This window comes from Procambarus clarkii, chromosome 53, assembly GCF_040958095.1.
Source record: "Procambarus clarkii isolate CNS0578487 chromosome 53, FALCON_Pclarkii_2.0, whole genome shotgun sequence".
Classification (NCBI taxonomy): Eukaryota; Metazoa; Arthropoda; class Malacostraca; order Decapoda; family Cambaridae; genus Procambarus; species Procambarus clarkii.
The window spans coordinates 21,721,009-21,737,302 of record NC_091202.1 but is presented as its reverse complement, the minus strand read 5'-3'; the positions used below and the strand labels follow the sequence as shown (position 1 = coordinate 21,737,302).

Here is a 16,294-nt window from a genome sequence, read left to right as displayed (position 1 = left end):
CAGCCCTAACGAACTCTAGTCTTAGTTACAAGAGAGAGAGAGAGAGAGAGAGAGAGAGAGAGAGAGAGAGAGAGAGAGAGAGAGAGAGAGAGAGAGAGAGAGAGAGAGAGAGAGAGAGGAGCCAAATAAACAATTCTTTCTTACCTCAAATTGAAATCACCTCAACCGCGAAGTCCCTCTAAGAAGCTCCTCCCACATCGTCTCCATCTGCCCAGTCTCCTAACACACTCACATCAAGGAAAATGGAGTGTTTTACGATATTATTTCATCGCGAGTATCTGTTTAGTTAAAGTGGAAACCGTGCAGGCGTTCGCGAAGCTGCGCGTCGCCTTGGGCTGGGCGCTCCGGAAGTACGGGGCAGTAACTTGAGGAGAGAGGAACGGTGGGACGAGCCCTGGTCGGCTCCTGGCCGCACACTGTGGCAGCCTGGCAGGCAGGTCCCGCTGGCGGGAGGTGGTCGGGGGCGGCGACGCAGGCCCCCTGGTCACCGCTTCACCCCAGGTACTCACCAGGAAAGGCAGTCTAATAGATAGTTATTACAATTCTAATATTGTTATTGGCAAGCTCTCTCTCTCTCTCTCTCTCTCTCTCTCTCTCTCTCTCTCTCTCTCTCTCTCTCTCTCTGTATATATATGTATATTATATATATATGTGTGTGTGTGTGTGTGTGTGTGTGTGTGTGTGTGTGTGTGTGTGTGTGTGTGTGTGTGTGTGTGTGTGTGTGTGTGTGTGTGTGTGTAAATCACGAAAATTAACACGTGATGAAAAATGTGACAGTGTCAGACCACGGAGGAAGAATTGAAACAGGAATTTCCTTAAGTACTTTCGTATATTAATACATTGTCAGAAGGAATGTATTGTTTCTGAAGATGGAATACATGGAAGATGGATCCCCTGTGAATATGTATTAATATGCGAAAGTACTTAAGGAAATTCCTGTTTCAATTCCTCCTCCGTGGTCTGACACTGTCACATTTTTCATCACGTGTTATGAGAGAGAGAGAGAGAGAGAGAGAGAAAAGAGACCAAACCTTGTATAAATTTCTTACTGGATGTCACAGGAAATGTGGGTTTCCAGCTCCTGAGTCCTGCCATTAAACGTCCTTCCGTTTAGTAGCTTCTTGTAGATCTCTCCGGCTCCACATTTTGTGTTCGAGGAATGGCTCTTCTCGCGACGCTGTGTTAGTAGAATTAATCGACAGTGCGCCAACATCCCAGTTACAGCCCCGCTCCTGTGCCAGGTTAGTTCACTACGGGATCACCATAGCCCGTGCTACTTGGAATTTTTTAGCTGTATCTATAACAACAACAATAACTAATATCCACGAGCACTCCAGGTGCTGCGTGACGACATGTGTAGAGGGGCGCCAGCACCCCGCGGACACTGGCGGCGCCACAGGTGAGAGCGTGAGGGATACAGGTGAAGGGGGGAGGGGAAGGGAGGGGAAGGGAGGGGAGGGGGGAGGGGAGGGGAGGGGGGAGGGGAAGGGGAGGGGAGGGGGGAGGGGAGGGGGGAGGGGAAGGGAGGGGAGGGGGGATGGGAAGGGAGGGAGAGGGACTTGCTTCAGGGGTGAGACTGGACCTCGGGCGATGAGTCACAATAACGTGGCTAAAGTAAGTTGACCAGACCACACACTAGAAGGTGAAGGGACGACGACGTTTCGGTCTGTCCTGGACCACAATCGACTTGCAAATGGTCCAGGACGGACCGAAATGTCGTCGTCCCTTCACCTTCTAGTGTGTGGTCTGGTCAACTGGACCTCAGCTATTCCGGATGTAGGTCCCTGAAGACTCGGGGCCGAGAGCGTCGATCAGTGTCACAGAAGGGACGACGTCTTGGGGATTAACTGTCCAAGAGTCTCCGATGTCCGGTTAGCACGAAGGGTCGGCTTGCACTCCGTCGCGAGAGGGTCCTTCAGCCTTAAAGAGCGATACATGAGGAAGGTGTTGACGGTAATGGGGTCCTCTACGGTAAAGTCTGCATCTCTTCAGTTTGTGATGTGCAACTGGTACCATTGTTGTGTCTGCCAGGCAACAGCCAGTCATCATTATGCTCAGGGAGCATCGTATTGTAGTGAGACTGTAGTCATACAGTGGACGAGGAGTTCTGGACGGTGGACTGGAGTGTCCTACCACTGGTAACCCAACCGTCACCAATACCAAATGGGCCACGAACTCGAATTCTCCCAGTTGATATGTCTTGACAGATACCTCTTAAATTTGATCTCATAATGTTAAGTTTTAAGGCTTATCCCTTACCACCCAATAGGGAGTCTACTATTCTAAGCGACACAATCACCTCTCCAGCAACTCGCCTGGTCCAGCCTCTCGCCATTACATGGAAACTTGTATCCAGATACGAGGGGCGACTTAGTTATTCCTAGTCATCGAGTGCCCTAACAGTTGAGCTGAATCCATAACAAGGGCTCAGTAGCAGGTGTCAAGTGACCACACTGCTGTACGAACCTCCTCCCCTCCCCCCCCCCCCCCCCCCGGCTGGTCCCAGCCCGCTAAACACACACCGAAACTACGACGTTAGTACAATGTTCGAACAAGTTTTTAACACCTCTTAACCAGTTATAACAACCAATATAACAAGTTGTAACAACGTTCTAATACGTCATAAACACGTTAAGCCAAGATGTAACAACTTTATTACAAGTTGTAATAAGCGGAAAATAGAGACATTTTCGGTTTGTTTCCAGGGAGGTCCCTCCTGATCGGGAGATTCCTCTGCATCACACACCAAAAAGAACACCTCTGAACCTGACATAAATTCTGACAGTTTGATCACAGTTTCCTCTCTTGTTTACTCTTCTTCCTCCTTACTGCTAAGAAAGGAAGAACGAACGACTGATCTCTCTCTCTCTTGACAGTTACTTGGGTCGGTGCTGTCATCACCTATGTCAACTGTGAGACAGCCTCACTAACCACTTCCTCTATAAATTATAGATCTGAATATCCAGCGACAGACTTCACTGCATAGTGCTCCATAAAAGCTATCTTGGTTTCCGACAGAACAATTGGCCCATGAACAATCATAAATTGCTATGGCATTTTCCTCATACATTTAGACATTTTCATTCCTCAGTTAGAAAGGGGTCTTGCATTAGCTAGTTATTCTTCAATCCATTGATCGTAATATCCGTGACAGAACGTCTAGATTGTCATCTGTTCTTCCTGCCTAGAAGGTGCTTCAAGGTACACACGGAACACCAACTGTTGCACTTGACAGACCCAGTTATGACTCAGTCATCAGGCCCAGTCATCTTGGTCCTGGGCTGACTTCCAAGTACATATTTCATTTAATTCGTTTTGTCAAGGACAAGAAGCCTGTGTAGGTGTATATTATATATACATACATACATTAGCTTGAATAGAAGTCCCCCAAAAGGTTGAACCACCAGGCTGCAACTCTACAACAGCTGCCTAGCTCCTAGGTATTTAGTTACTGCTAGGTGAACAGAGGCATTAAGTGAAAGCTAACATGATCAACCATTGCTGGAATCACTCGGGAATCGAACTCAGGATCCCCAACTGTGAGTCGAGAATGAAGCCAACTGTACTACGACACCCCCTACATGAATCGCATCCCAACCATAAGGAATCCGGTTATATGGGACAGGAAGGTGGTTTATCGAGGTCCTCCTAGACCAACGACTCGTTCCCAGGATGCAAGGTCCTATTCATCAATGTCTTCCTTTACTTAGATTCATCAATCTCACATAGTGTGCGGGGTCACATTCATCATGCGAGTGCTATTCTTTCACTTAACCAATACCAATCCGAAGTCTAACATATTTAATTCTTTCATAGTATCACCTCAACTAGACTAACGCGTTCTCTCAGGACCAAACGTTTTCTTTAGATAATAAACTCTCCCTTCCCTCGGGAGAAGGTTAATCAATCTGATGCCCCGTCATCCTCGTACCATCCTTGCTGGAAGGCAGACAGCCCGTCCAGGACCTTCATGGGCGGGGTCTCTGAAGGAGTCTTCCGACTACGGGCTCCTCGAGCTCCGGGAGCGGGTCCGTCGTGGGACGCCGTGGACATCCCTAGCTGTGCTGGATAGTGTCCTTACCGCCACTAACCCTTCCATAACGACAGCCTGAAGGCCGTCAAGACGCAAGAACATGGTCGACGTTCGCATCCCGCTACGGTGTGCGCCAACTAGTGGAGCCTCTTTCCGATAAATTGTCCGCCTGGAGGCTTAGGTGATAAGACTCAAGAGTGAGAGCTCAGAGCAATTTTCCTGTCACCCGGAGGAGGAGTCATCGATATTATAGAGGAAGATATCTGTTAAGCGGATGATATCTGTGGCTAGATGACCCGAGTCTCTCGAGAGATCAACCACAGCTCTTGAAAGAAGCTGAGATTTATGGCAATAATACCCGCGACAAATATAAGAACATAAGAACAAAGGCAACTGCAGAAGGCCTATTGGCCTATACGAGGCAGCTCCTATTTATAACCACCCAATCCCACATTTAGAATGAAACAGTAACCCAGAGCCTCACAGATCAGAAAACGTACATCTGGGCTAAAACATGAAGTCAAATGCCACACAAATTATGTAGAAAGATGAGAGAGAGAATAAACTAACAAGAAGGATGCAATTAGGTCGTTAATAAACATGAACCCACAAACGCGGGCAGATAAAACTGTTTATTTTCTCCTGTGTCACAGGGGCTGGATCCTGTGACAAGTAATTGTTTTCAATACCTTTACCGGCTTGGGTAACTGAGGTTAATCATGTGAACAATGGAGCCCACATCTCTTTTACACTCGATATTCTCCTCCACACGCGGTATTCTCCTCCACACGCGGTATTCTCCTCCACACGCGGTATTCTCCTCCACACGCGGTATTCTCCTCCACACGCGGTATTCTCCTCCACACGCGGTATTCTCCTCCACACGCGGTATTCTCCTCCACACGCGGTATTCTCCTCCACACGCTGTATTCTCCTCCACACGCGGTATTCTCCGTTACTTGTGATCTTCTCCTCTATGCGTAATCCTATCCACTTCGCACTATCTTCTCCACTACATGTGATATTCTCCACTACACGCAATCTTCTCCTCTACACGCTATCTTCTCCTCTACACGCTATCTTCTCCTCTGTGGCGAAGATAGCAATTTTATCCGATACGCAGTTTCGTATATAGAAATCGCAAATATAAAATTAAAGAATAGAAATCGGCGTTCAATCCACTCTGGGATTGAACGCCGATTTGCATGAAGCGAGATCGTCACTCTACCGTCCAGCTATCTTTTGGATAGATGGTACCGTTTATAGTGGGATTCATTGTTCACATGATTCTGGGGGTTCCTAACCCTTAGTCATTATGTAGTCCGGTATTTAGCGAGAATGGAATTTAGTATCAATCGGGGGCTGTCCCTAACCTACTTCCCCGATGACCATCCTCCCCCACCCACTACTCACACTGCAAAGTTTGGTGAGGTTAGTACCTGGCCTCCATCCTGGGACAAACATTACATTTTCATATACAGATCAGGCCAAAAATACCGAATTATATTTTCAAATTGGCAAAATTTCAAGACAGCTTAAGTTAGCACTATGTATAGTGCTAAGTTATTAGCTAGCAATAGAAGTATGTACATTACATTTTGGTACAATACATTGCATATCGATATCAGGCAGTTATCTATATACCAAATTGGCATAAAATATGGTGGAGGGCATGTAAGCATGGAAAATTTTCAACCAGAAAAAAGGGATGACGATGCTCCTAGGATCGGCTGAACTTGGCTGATCGCTTTCAGAAACTGTCGAAAGGGCTGTGAACTCCAACACCCTTCTAAACAAGACCGTGGCCGATGAAGCGGAAAGCGTGCCGAAGAATCTCATAAACGGTGGTCCCTCGCACCGTACCCGGGGCCGTGATGGAGACGTCCCACGGCATCTCCCTGGTGTGACCACCACGGGCAGTACGGAGAGTCGGTCAGTCGGAGATGATGGAGATGCACTATCGTGAAACGCGCCTGGCCTGTGTATAGAGACCTGATGGTATGTCTGCACATGGGCGGCGAGATGACCTCTCGCGGAGGCTGGCAAAGTGATCATACTCTGCTTCCCATCACGTATGAAAGGGTCATCTTGATGGTCGGTAGGACCCGTGTAAGGTCCAGGCGTGTCATCATTCTGTTTGTGTTGCATCTCACCATTCGCCTACACTCTCACATTGCCGATAATTGAATGTGATGGGAGCCATTGAGAATTTACGGTCCTCGCCCCTGGGTCTCATTACACAACATGTAGACGGTGAGGCACAATAACGGGGTTGAAGACATGATGATCAAACCACACATCACAAGATGAGGAAACAAAGACGTTTTGTCGTTTCTTCTACAGACTTAAATGCTCTAACTTTCTTAACAAACTTGACCTGACTTAAACTTTGCCCCTTTTCACATCCCTTTCTCTTATTCTAATGGTAACTCATCCCACTCTTCCTTCATCCCATTATTACACTCGTCCCATTCGACGGACCAAAATGTCGTCGTCTGTTCATCTTCTTGCGTGTAGTTTGGTCGTTACGACAAAACATCAGTTCTCTACGAGTCATAGGCAGTGTGTGGAGGGCTGTGGTGGAGGGCTGTGGTGGAGGGCTGTGGTGGAGGGCTGTGGTGGAGGGCTGTGGTGGAGGGCTGTGGTGGAGGCGACAAATCACGGCTGCTAACGTCACCCGTCGACGTAGACTGAGGGCTTGTAGAACTACAGTCACCTTCCCTGCCAGACCTGAGTGAACGTGGCAGAGTTGCCATGTATGGCAGATGGTCAGACTCCAAATATGTTGCTACGGAGGAAAAAGTTGCCTGATCTCTCCAGGATCCATGGGGCAGATTCACGAAACAACTACGCAAGCACTTACGAACCTGTACATCTTTTCTCACTCTTTGGCGGCTTTGTTTACAATTATTAAACAGTTAATGAGCTCCGAAGCACCAGGAGGCTGTTTATAACAACAACAACAGTTGATTGGCAAGTTTTCATGCTTGTAAACTGTTTAATAAGTGTAACCAAAGCCGTCAAAGATTGAGAAAAGGTGTACACGTTCGTAAGAACTTGCGTAACTGCTTCGTGAATCCTGGTCCATATGTATATACTATGAAATATCCAGCGTATCTTAAGCCTCGTAATTATTTAAGAAGTGATGGTGCCAACCGCTCTAGATCCTTCTTTCCGCGGTCTGAAGGAGGAGAATTCTGGGCTTATATTGACAAGTTCCTCGCTCCATGGAGGGACTGGAGGCAAGGAAGAACACAAATGGTGAGAACCGTCCATGTGACTGTGTGACGCCGGGAGGAAGCCACTCCAGCGGTGGCAGAGTTCACTATAGATTAAAATAAAATATAAAAAAAATAAAATGTTTATTTAGGTAAGGTACATACATACAATAAATTTTTACAAAGATTGGTTGACTTATAGGTAGAGCGAGTACATACAATGCCTAAAGCCACTATTACGGCTTGGTAACTCCAGTTCCTGCGACGGCGCTGGAACTAATCGTATTGGCTGTATGCCTTTCCATTGGAGACTTTCAGCGCCGTGGAGAGGGGGGACCCTGCTGCCTGGGTAACAGCTTCTCCCCCGTATCAACCTACCCTGGCTTTGCGCCCTGGTGAGGCCACTCCAGACCGACACCAGAGCGCAACTCCATAGTCTCCTGAGACTGATGGATACCTACTACTAGATTGGTGAGGGGCGTCTTCGGGAGTCAATGTCTCGGGAGACAAATAACGGCCGCTCTATGCTATGAGAAGCGGGAGTTGTTTGGATCTAAGACTACAACAGCTCAACTGTAAAATAGTGAATACATAAGGTTTAGGCACTTCGACAATGCAGTTGAAAGCGATGTTCTTATTGTACACTTTGTTACCATGGAAGTTGAAAGAGTTTCCAGGGGACCTGGATCCCTAATTGGTCAGTGAACAGTTAGTAGGCGGCCTCCATCAGTCTCAGGAGACTATGGACTTGCGCTCTGGTGTCGGCCTGGTCTGGAGTGACCTCACCAGGGCACAAAGCCAGGGTGGGTTGATTCAGGGGGAGAAGTTGTTACCCATGCAGCAGGTCCCCCCCTCTCCACGGCGCTTCTGTTATAACTGCACAGTTATAGCAGAAGAATCCATCGAGGATGATCTCACGCGGGAGTTGGGTGTCTCCCGGCGTGGCAGTGTTGATGTAGTCAACACAGAGAGATGTACGAGGGGGTTATGGTGCCTAGCTTCCGGCTCTGTAGCCGGCTGTGTGCACCTACACAAGGACTGGTAGGCCGGCTACTTCTGTCTCCGTAACTAAAAATAGAAAGTCAAATCTTGTGCCAGATTCACGAAGCAGTTACGCAAGCACTTACGAACGCGTACATCTTTTCTCAATCTTTGGCGGCTTTGTTTACAATTATTATACAGTTAATGAGCTCGGAAGCACCAGGAGGCTGTTTATAACAATAACAACAGTTGATTGGCAAGTTTTCATGCTTGTAAACTGTTTAATAAATGTAACGAAAGCCGTCAAAGATTGAGAAAAGATGTAAAGATTCGTAAGTGCTTGCGTAACTGCTTCGTAAATCTGGCACAAGGAAATCTGTGCACTTTACGTCACAAGCCGAGGATTAATGACCATGTGTCTCGCACTTGAAACATAGTAGGGACCGCGAGAATCGTCCCTAAATTTCCCCGACCCTTCCCTAACCCCTTAATATATATGTGTTAAGCCAAATGTTATTTTAAGGAGAGAAAATGTTTCCCTCGCCTGTCATTCTAAACCTTTGCCATGAATTCTACTCCAACAACTTCGCTGTTCCGCTACTTTACGCAAGATCGCGTCCTCGACCCCAACACACCCCGGCACAAGACAACTCCTCCACACGCAATCGTTGTTGATAGTTTTGTTCAACATGTTCATCACTTCCGCAACAAGACTCAATAACAAACTTTGCCAAAAAGGTTTGAGTGTGTTCAGAACCGTAGAACAAGTAGGGTTAAGTTAGTCGTTCCCAGCGTAACGCTAACGAATGAGTCCTTAGGGTGATGTGTGGCCGTCCTTACCTGACAGGAGGTGGACCACCGGGGCCCCTGGACCACAAGGCAGGCCCAGGAGGCAGCCACCGGGCCCCCTGGACCACAAGGCAGGCCCAGGAGGCAGCCACCGGGCCCCCTGGACCACAAGGCTGGCCCAGGAGGCAGCCACCGGGCCCCCTGGACCACTAGGTAGGCCCAGGAGGCAGTCACCGGGCCCCTGGACCTCAAGGCAGGCCCAGGAGGCAGCCACCGGGCCCCCTGGACCACAAGGCAGGCCCATGAGGCAGCCACTGGACCACAAGGCAGGCCCAGGAGGCAGCCACCGGGCCCTCTGGACCACAAGGCAGGCCCAGGAGGCAGCCACTGGGCCCCTGGACCACAAGGCAGGCACAGGAGGCAGCCACTGGGCCCCTGGACCACAAGGCAGGCCCAGGAGGCAGCCACCGGGCCCCCTGGACCACAAGGCAGGCCCAGGAGGTGGACCACCGGGCCCCTGGACCACAAGGCAGGCCCAGGAGGCAGCCACCGGGCCCCTTGGACCACATGGCAGGCCCAGGAGGCAGCCACCGGGCCCCTGGACCACAAGGCAGGCCCAGGAGGCAGCCACCGGGTCCATGGACCACAAGGCAGGCCCAGAAGGCAGCCACCGGGCCCCTGGACCACAAGGCAGGCCCAGGAGGCAGCCACCGGGCCCCTGGACCACAAGGCAGGCCCAGGAGGCAGCCACCGGGCCCCTGGACCACAAGGCAGGCCCAGGAGGCAGCCACCGGGCCCCTGGACCACTAGGCAGGCCCAGGAGGCAGCCACCGGGCCCCTGGACCACAAGGCAGGCCCAGGAGGCAGCCACCGGGCCCCTGGACCACAAGGCAGGCCCAGGAGGCAGCCACCGGGCCCCTGGACCACAAGGCAGGCCCAGGAGGCAGCCACCGGGCCCCTGGACCACAAGGCAGGCCCAGGAGGCAGCCACCGGGCCCCTGGACCACAAGGTAGGCCCAGGAGGCAGCCACCGGGCCCCTGGACCACTAGGCAGGCCCAGGAGGCAGCCACCGGGCCCCTGGACCACTAGGCAGGCCCAGGAGGCAGCCACCGGGCCCCTGGACCACTAGGCAGGCCCAGGAGGCAGCCACCGGGCCCCTGGACCACAAGGCAGGCCCAGGAGGCAGCCACCGGGCCCCTGGACCACTAGGCAGGCCCAGGAGGCAGCCACCGGGCCCCTGGACCACAAGGCAGGCCCAGGAGGCAGCCACTGGGCCCCCTGGACCACTAGGCAGGCCCAGGAGGCAGCCACCGGGCCCCTGGACCACAAGGCAGGCCCAGGAGGCAGCCACCGGGCCCCTGGACCACAAGGCAGGCCCTACTCAAGTATTTCCCGCTGGAGGCGCGGGTCATGTCACAAAACAAACTCCAAATGAATGAGAATAAAAGTGTCATTGTGGTAACAAGTTACCAAATGTTAAAGGTTTACATAAGTTAGCCTTGCTGAAGCTCAGTTCTCCTTAACAGTTAGACTGATCAAAGTTTTCTACCACTAATCCAACCACTATCTGGTTCCCGGGATACAACCCACAACAGTTCCTTATCTCCCGGATACCTATTTACTGCCAGGTGAGCATACAGGCATCAAGGAAAATGTTGCCCAAACGATTCTGCCGTTCCGTAGGATTTGAAGCCGCGACCTTTGGGGCTGTGAGGCGACAGCAGTAACCACAGCGCCACAGGAAATTGACTAGATCGAGGGGGAGATAATTATCAGGGGAAAGCGCCAAGCTATTACAACTATATAGCACTGGGAAGGGGTCAGGATAAGGATTTGGGATGGGACGGGGGGAAAGGAATGGTGCCTAACCACTTGGACGGTCGGGGATTGAACGCCGACCTGTCCAACCACTTGGACGGTCGGGGATTGAACGCCGACCTGTCCAACCACTTGGACGGTCGGGGATTGAACGCCGACCTGCATAAGAATAATGCAATGTATAGTGCGATCTAATAATAATAATAATTATTATTATTAGATCGAATAATAATGACTCCAAATTAGTAAATATTAACCTAAAGAGCCTTATATGTAACAAAAAAAAAAATAGCTTTGTACAAAAGAAAGTTGAAGTCGGTCTAGAAGAACAGTTTATCAAACGAGTTACAAATGTTAAGATAAAGAAGCAAAACAAAACAACTAAGAAGCAAAGACCAATTTTCAAGATGTTGTTCAATAAGAGGGAGCAAAGATTACGGAGCGGGCGGCCGCCATTAACAACTGACACAGACCAGGGACCAGATTCACGAAAGCACTTACGCAAACACTTACGAACCTGTACATCTTTTCTCAATCTTTGGCGGCTTTGTTTCCAATTATTAAACGGTTAATGAGCTCGGAAGCACCAGGAGGCTGTTTATAACAATAACAACAGTTGATGGGCAAGTTTTCATGCTTGTAAACTGTTTAATAAATGTAACCAAAGCCGTCAAAGATTGAGGAAAGATGTACACGTTCGTAAGTGCTTGCGTAATTGCTTCGTGAATCTGGCCCCAGGTTCGTAAGTGCTTGCGTAACTGCTTCGTGAATCTGACCCCAGGTTCGTAAGTGCTTGCGTAACTGCTTCGTGAATCTGGCCCCAGGTTCGTAAGTGCTTGCGTAACTGCTTCGTGAATCTGGCCCCAGGTTCGTAAGTGCTTGCGTAACTGCTTCGTGAATCTGGCCCCAGGTTCGTAAGTGCTTGCGTAACTGCTTCGTGAATCTGGCCCCAGGTTTGTAAGTGCTTGCGTAACTGCTTCGTGAATCTGGCCCCAGGTTCGTAAGTGCTTGCGTAACTGCTTCGTGAATCTGGCCCCAGGTTCGTAAGTGCTTGCGTAACTGCTTCGTGAATCTGGCCCCAGGTTCGTAAGTGCTTGCGTAACTGCTTTCGTGAATCTGGCCCCAGGTTCGTAAGTGCTTGCGTAACTGCTTCGTGAATCTGGCCCCAGGTTCGTAAGTGCTTGCGTAACTGCTTCGTGAATCTGGCCCCAGACAACTGATAATGACAAAGAAATTTGTATTTGAAATAATTTTTTTTCATTCGAGAGAAGGAAGCATTATGCCTCCAGCTGAAGAAATCTATATTGGTGGTGAAGGGAAGAGGTTAACTAGTCTATAGTAGTTACTAGTGACGAAGGTATTATTGAAATAGGAAAATGAAAGACACAATCACTGATAGACCCAGGGGGGGGGGTGTCTTGTGCGCCCCCCCCCCCCTCTGGGACGAGCTTGGGGGTCTGAGAATTGAGTTAGTTTTCCGTATGCGTCCTGGTTATCTGAGTTTGGGCCCGGGAGCTAAGGGATTCCTAATTTTGTGTGTGTGTGTGTGTGTGTGTGTGTGTGTGTGTGTGTGTGTGTGTGTGTGTGTGTGTGTGTGTGTGTGTGTGTGTGTGTGTGTGTGTGTGTGTGTGTGTGTGTGTGTGTTATTATTTTTTACCACAGACGTGGCCACACTTTTACAATGCTAACCAGCATATATATACATTTTCTTCTGTCCTTCATGGACAGGGCGAGAGATCTGTTAAACATTTAATTCAGTGATTTGTTAAACAATCAACCACAGGTGATTGTAGTGCTTTTAAAATGCTAATCTATTCCAAGTGCTCCGCCCTTCTCATCAAGGGAGTCCTACTGCGTCGTATAGTCTCAATCACCGGTGAAAAGAGTTTTTCCCCCAAACTGGATACCCACATCTATCTCCAAGGGCTGACCCCAGAGGTAACCCTCTCCGTCCCTAAGGGGTCGTAGCGGCCCCTCACCACAACCCCTGAGAGGGGACCTGGGGGTGGGGGGGGGGCCATTAGATTCCTCTAGTTTGCCAATACTCTTCCCTATTTTCCCACACGTTATAGAACTATCCCGTAATTCTTTCTCTTTCCCCTGCCTTAAAGATTATGTTGCAGTCTCCGTGGTGTAGTGGTAAGACACTCGCCTGGCATTTCGCGAGCCCTTTGGCCTGGGTTCGTATCCTGGCCGGGAAGGATTGAACTGTACCCTCTGTTTACCCAACAATAAAATGGGTACTTGGTTGTTAAACAATTTGGCGGGTCGTATTCCGGGGAACACAGGAGTAAGGACCTGCCTGAAACACTACGCGTACTAGTGGCTGTACAAGAATGTAATTACTCTTGTATATATAAACAAAATAAATACAAATTAATATTTCTAGAGTATACATGGATGTGAAGCATTCATTGAGTGTTGGCTGCTTTTTGATCAATTACATCCTTATACCGTCTGCCTTAATCCATGCTTAATATGGCACTTTAATACACTTTAGTGTATACAAAAAAAATCCATAGGTGACGTATGTATTCATTATTCAAACTATTCTCTAATTTATCTGGAGAATGTGATGCTCATGTTAATGTTACTGCCTAGCAGCTCCCTGGGGCCAGATTCACGAAAGTACTTACGAACCTGTACATCTTTTCTCAATCTTTGGTGGCTTTGTTTCCAATTATTAAACAGTTAATGAGCCCGAAGCACCAGGAGGCTGTTTATAACAATAACAACAATTGAATGGCAAGTTTTCATGCTCGTAAACTGTTATTTAACCAAAGCCGTCAAAGATTGAGGAAAGATGTACACGTTCGTAGGTGCTTGCGTAAGTGCTTTCGTGAATGTGGCCCCAGAACACCAGGCGTACGCACAGCAACACAAGTCAGGAACCAAAATGTGATTTAGAATAGTAACAAAGTTTTAACAGCTTTATATTATTGCAAAAAATTAAAAATACACATTATTATTATTATTAATGTGAAAATAGTTTGAGGCAATAATTGCCTTAAATGATTTTCTCATTCACACCATTGTGAGGAGGGGCGTGGTGAGTGAGTGCATCAGTACCGTAAAGGCCAGAGAGGGTGGGCGGGCCAAGCGTAAACCCCTGGTTGTGGCACAGTTGGGGGCTCCAAACTCTCGCAGTGAATCCCGTAGAGTTCCGGGATGGTTGGCTTTTGTCGTATCGGGTCCGAGTGAACCATCATAATGAGACAGACATTGCAGCCAAATTAGCGTGTAACAAAGATGAAGTTGAATTAGATCTAGGTATCCCCATCTCTGCTGTCAAAACTGTATTGGTCCAAACATTCAGATCTGATAGGAAAGAAATTACTGACTCCCAACGACCTGAAAGTACTAGTATAAAAAGCTACGATCTGTTCAGATCTGAAAGCTACATCTATGGGCAGCACAAAACGTCCACTAGACTGTGCGACACAGTGGTTGCAAGGATCAGGTTGGGTTACCGTTACCTGTGGCAGGTGGCTGCAGGTGACGGGTCTCCCAATCCTGAGCACTCCAGTTGCAAACTCTGTGAGCAGGAACTACGGCATGATCTCCCGCACTACATCACTGAATGCCCAGTTATTAGACCTTTCAGACCAGTTGGCATGAGGTACCTGGAACTTTGCAATTACTTTATTCACTCTCGTATTCTTGAAGATGTCCTCACAGTGTACCCAAAATTTGCCAGTGCCGGCTATTAAACACATGGCCCTGTATGACTAACCATCCTGCGAGATGGCGACTTGTATTACCACTGCTACCTTATTCACTCTTGTGTTGATGATATCCTCAAAATGCATCCGGAGTCTGCCAGTGCAGACCGCTTATCACATGCCTCTGTATGACTAAACATCCTGTGTGATGAGGATTTTGTAGTATCACCTAGTTAGCTCTCTTGACACACTACTCCACTTCATATAGTCCAGGGCAGCTGCACTAATGCAGATCTACCTAATGTGTTAATAATAATAAAAAAAAAGGGTCTGAGTGGCCTGAGGCGAGCGTCTGGGTATGCCGGACCAACCAGGCTGTGGTGGGTATGTGGGCCTGCGGGCCGCTCCAAGCAACAGCCTGGTGGACCAAACTCTCACAAGTCGAGCCTGGCCTCGGGCCGGGCTTGGGGAGTAGAAGAACTCCCAGAACCCCATCAACCAGGTAACAAGAAGGCTGGTTCAAGTCCCCCTCATTGCTTCCAACAGTCTCACCATATTGACTTATTTGTATTATTATTATTGTTAATATTATCACCCTCAGGTGTTAACATTACAGTTAGTGTAGGTAACACTGAAGACGCAAGCTAGACGAAACATGCGCACATGACCCCAACACCTGCGTTATGTCTCTAGACACACATAGCGTATGTTAACGGAGGGGAGGGAGCTAGCAGGGGAAAGCGCCAAGCCATTATGACCTTATTGCCCTTGGAAGGGATCAGGATAAGGATTTGGGATGGGCCGGGGGGAAGGAATGGTTCCCAACCACTTGTGGACGGTCGGGGATTGAACGTCGACCTGCATAAACGAGACCGTCGCTCTACCGTCCAGCCCAAGTGGTTGGGCACAGAGGGACTAGCACTCACAATTATGTCATCAGTAGAGAAACTTACCTGTTGCTGCAGAGTGTAGAGTCCTTAATGTAGCGGCAGAGCTACACCTGCCTTAGTGTGTACAACTACCACACCCTGGTGGGGGGGTGGTGGTGGTCAGCGGGGGGATCGTAAACCCCGGAAATTGGCTCTCTTCCTCTTACTACATCGATGTATATACAGATGAAAGAGTACAGCCCTTCCTTCCACCCTGGCAGATAGTACCTTTTGACATCCTGACCCCTGCATACCCCACCAAGAAACTAATCACAAACAACCCTCATGCTCAGCTTGCTGCTAAATTAAGCACCATAGAGCACATTCACAATATACAAGCTGAAAACAACATTGCACAGACCATATACACTGACGGATCACTCAATACAGCTACAGGGAGGGCAGGAAGTGCTGTTATTGCTCATCAGCCCGATGGCAGCACAATTCAAAGAAATATCCGAATTAGTAACTGGGCGTCCACAATGCAGGCCGAGTTGGTAGCGATACTGGTAGCCCTCGAAATTATTGACAACACTGAAGTAGACAGCTTAATTATTTCTGACTCCCTATCCTCACTACGAGCAATAAACAGTTTGCAATCAAGTAATAACGTACTTGTCTTGGAAGCTAGACGTAGATATGTAAGAATACTTAGCAAGAGGGTAAATATAAAAATGTTGTGGATTCCTTCTCACATTGGCATGCAGGAACATGACAAAGTTGACGCCCTTGCTAAGGCTGCAGTAAATAAAGACAGTATTGAATGGAATCTTGAGTTTTCAAATAGGTCCCTTAAAAGTGTCATTAGACGAGAACTCCTAGATGGATTTGAAGAAAGTAGAACAGTGCAAACTGGAACTAGC

At 48.7% G+C, this 16,294-nt stretch overlaps 1 protein-coding gene across 1 annotated transcript in view; it reads right to left on the bottom strand.

Annotated features, from left to right (window-relative positions):
- LOC123767200 (corticotropin-releasing factor receptor 2) overlaps positions 1 to 15,545 on the bottom strand; it is a 102,539-nt gene extending 86,994 nt beyond the window's left edge. The window contains exon 1 of the mRNA XM_069304759.1: positions 15,456 to 15,545. The gene's annotated coding sequence lies outside the window, so the exon portion shown is untranslated. The remainder of the gene's footprint in view (positions 1 to 15,455) is intronic.
- Positions 15,546 to 16,294: the final 749 nt, after the last annotated feature.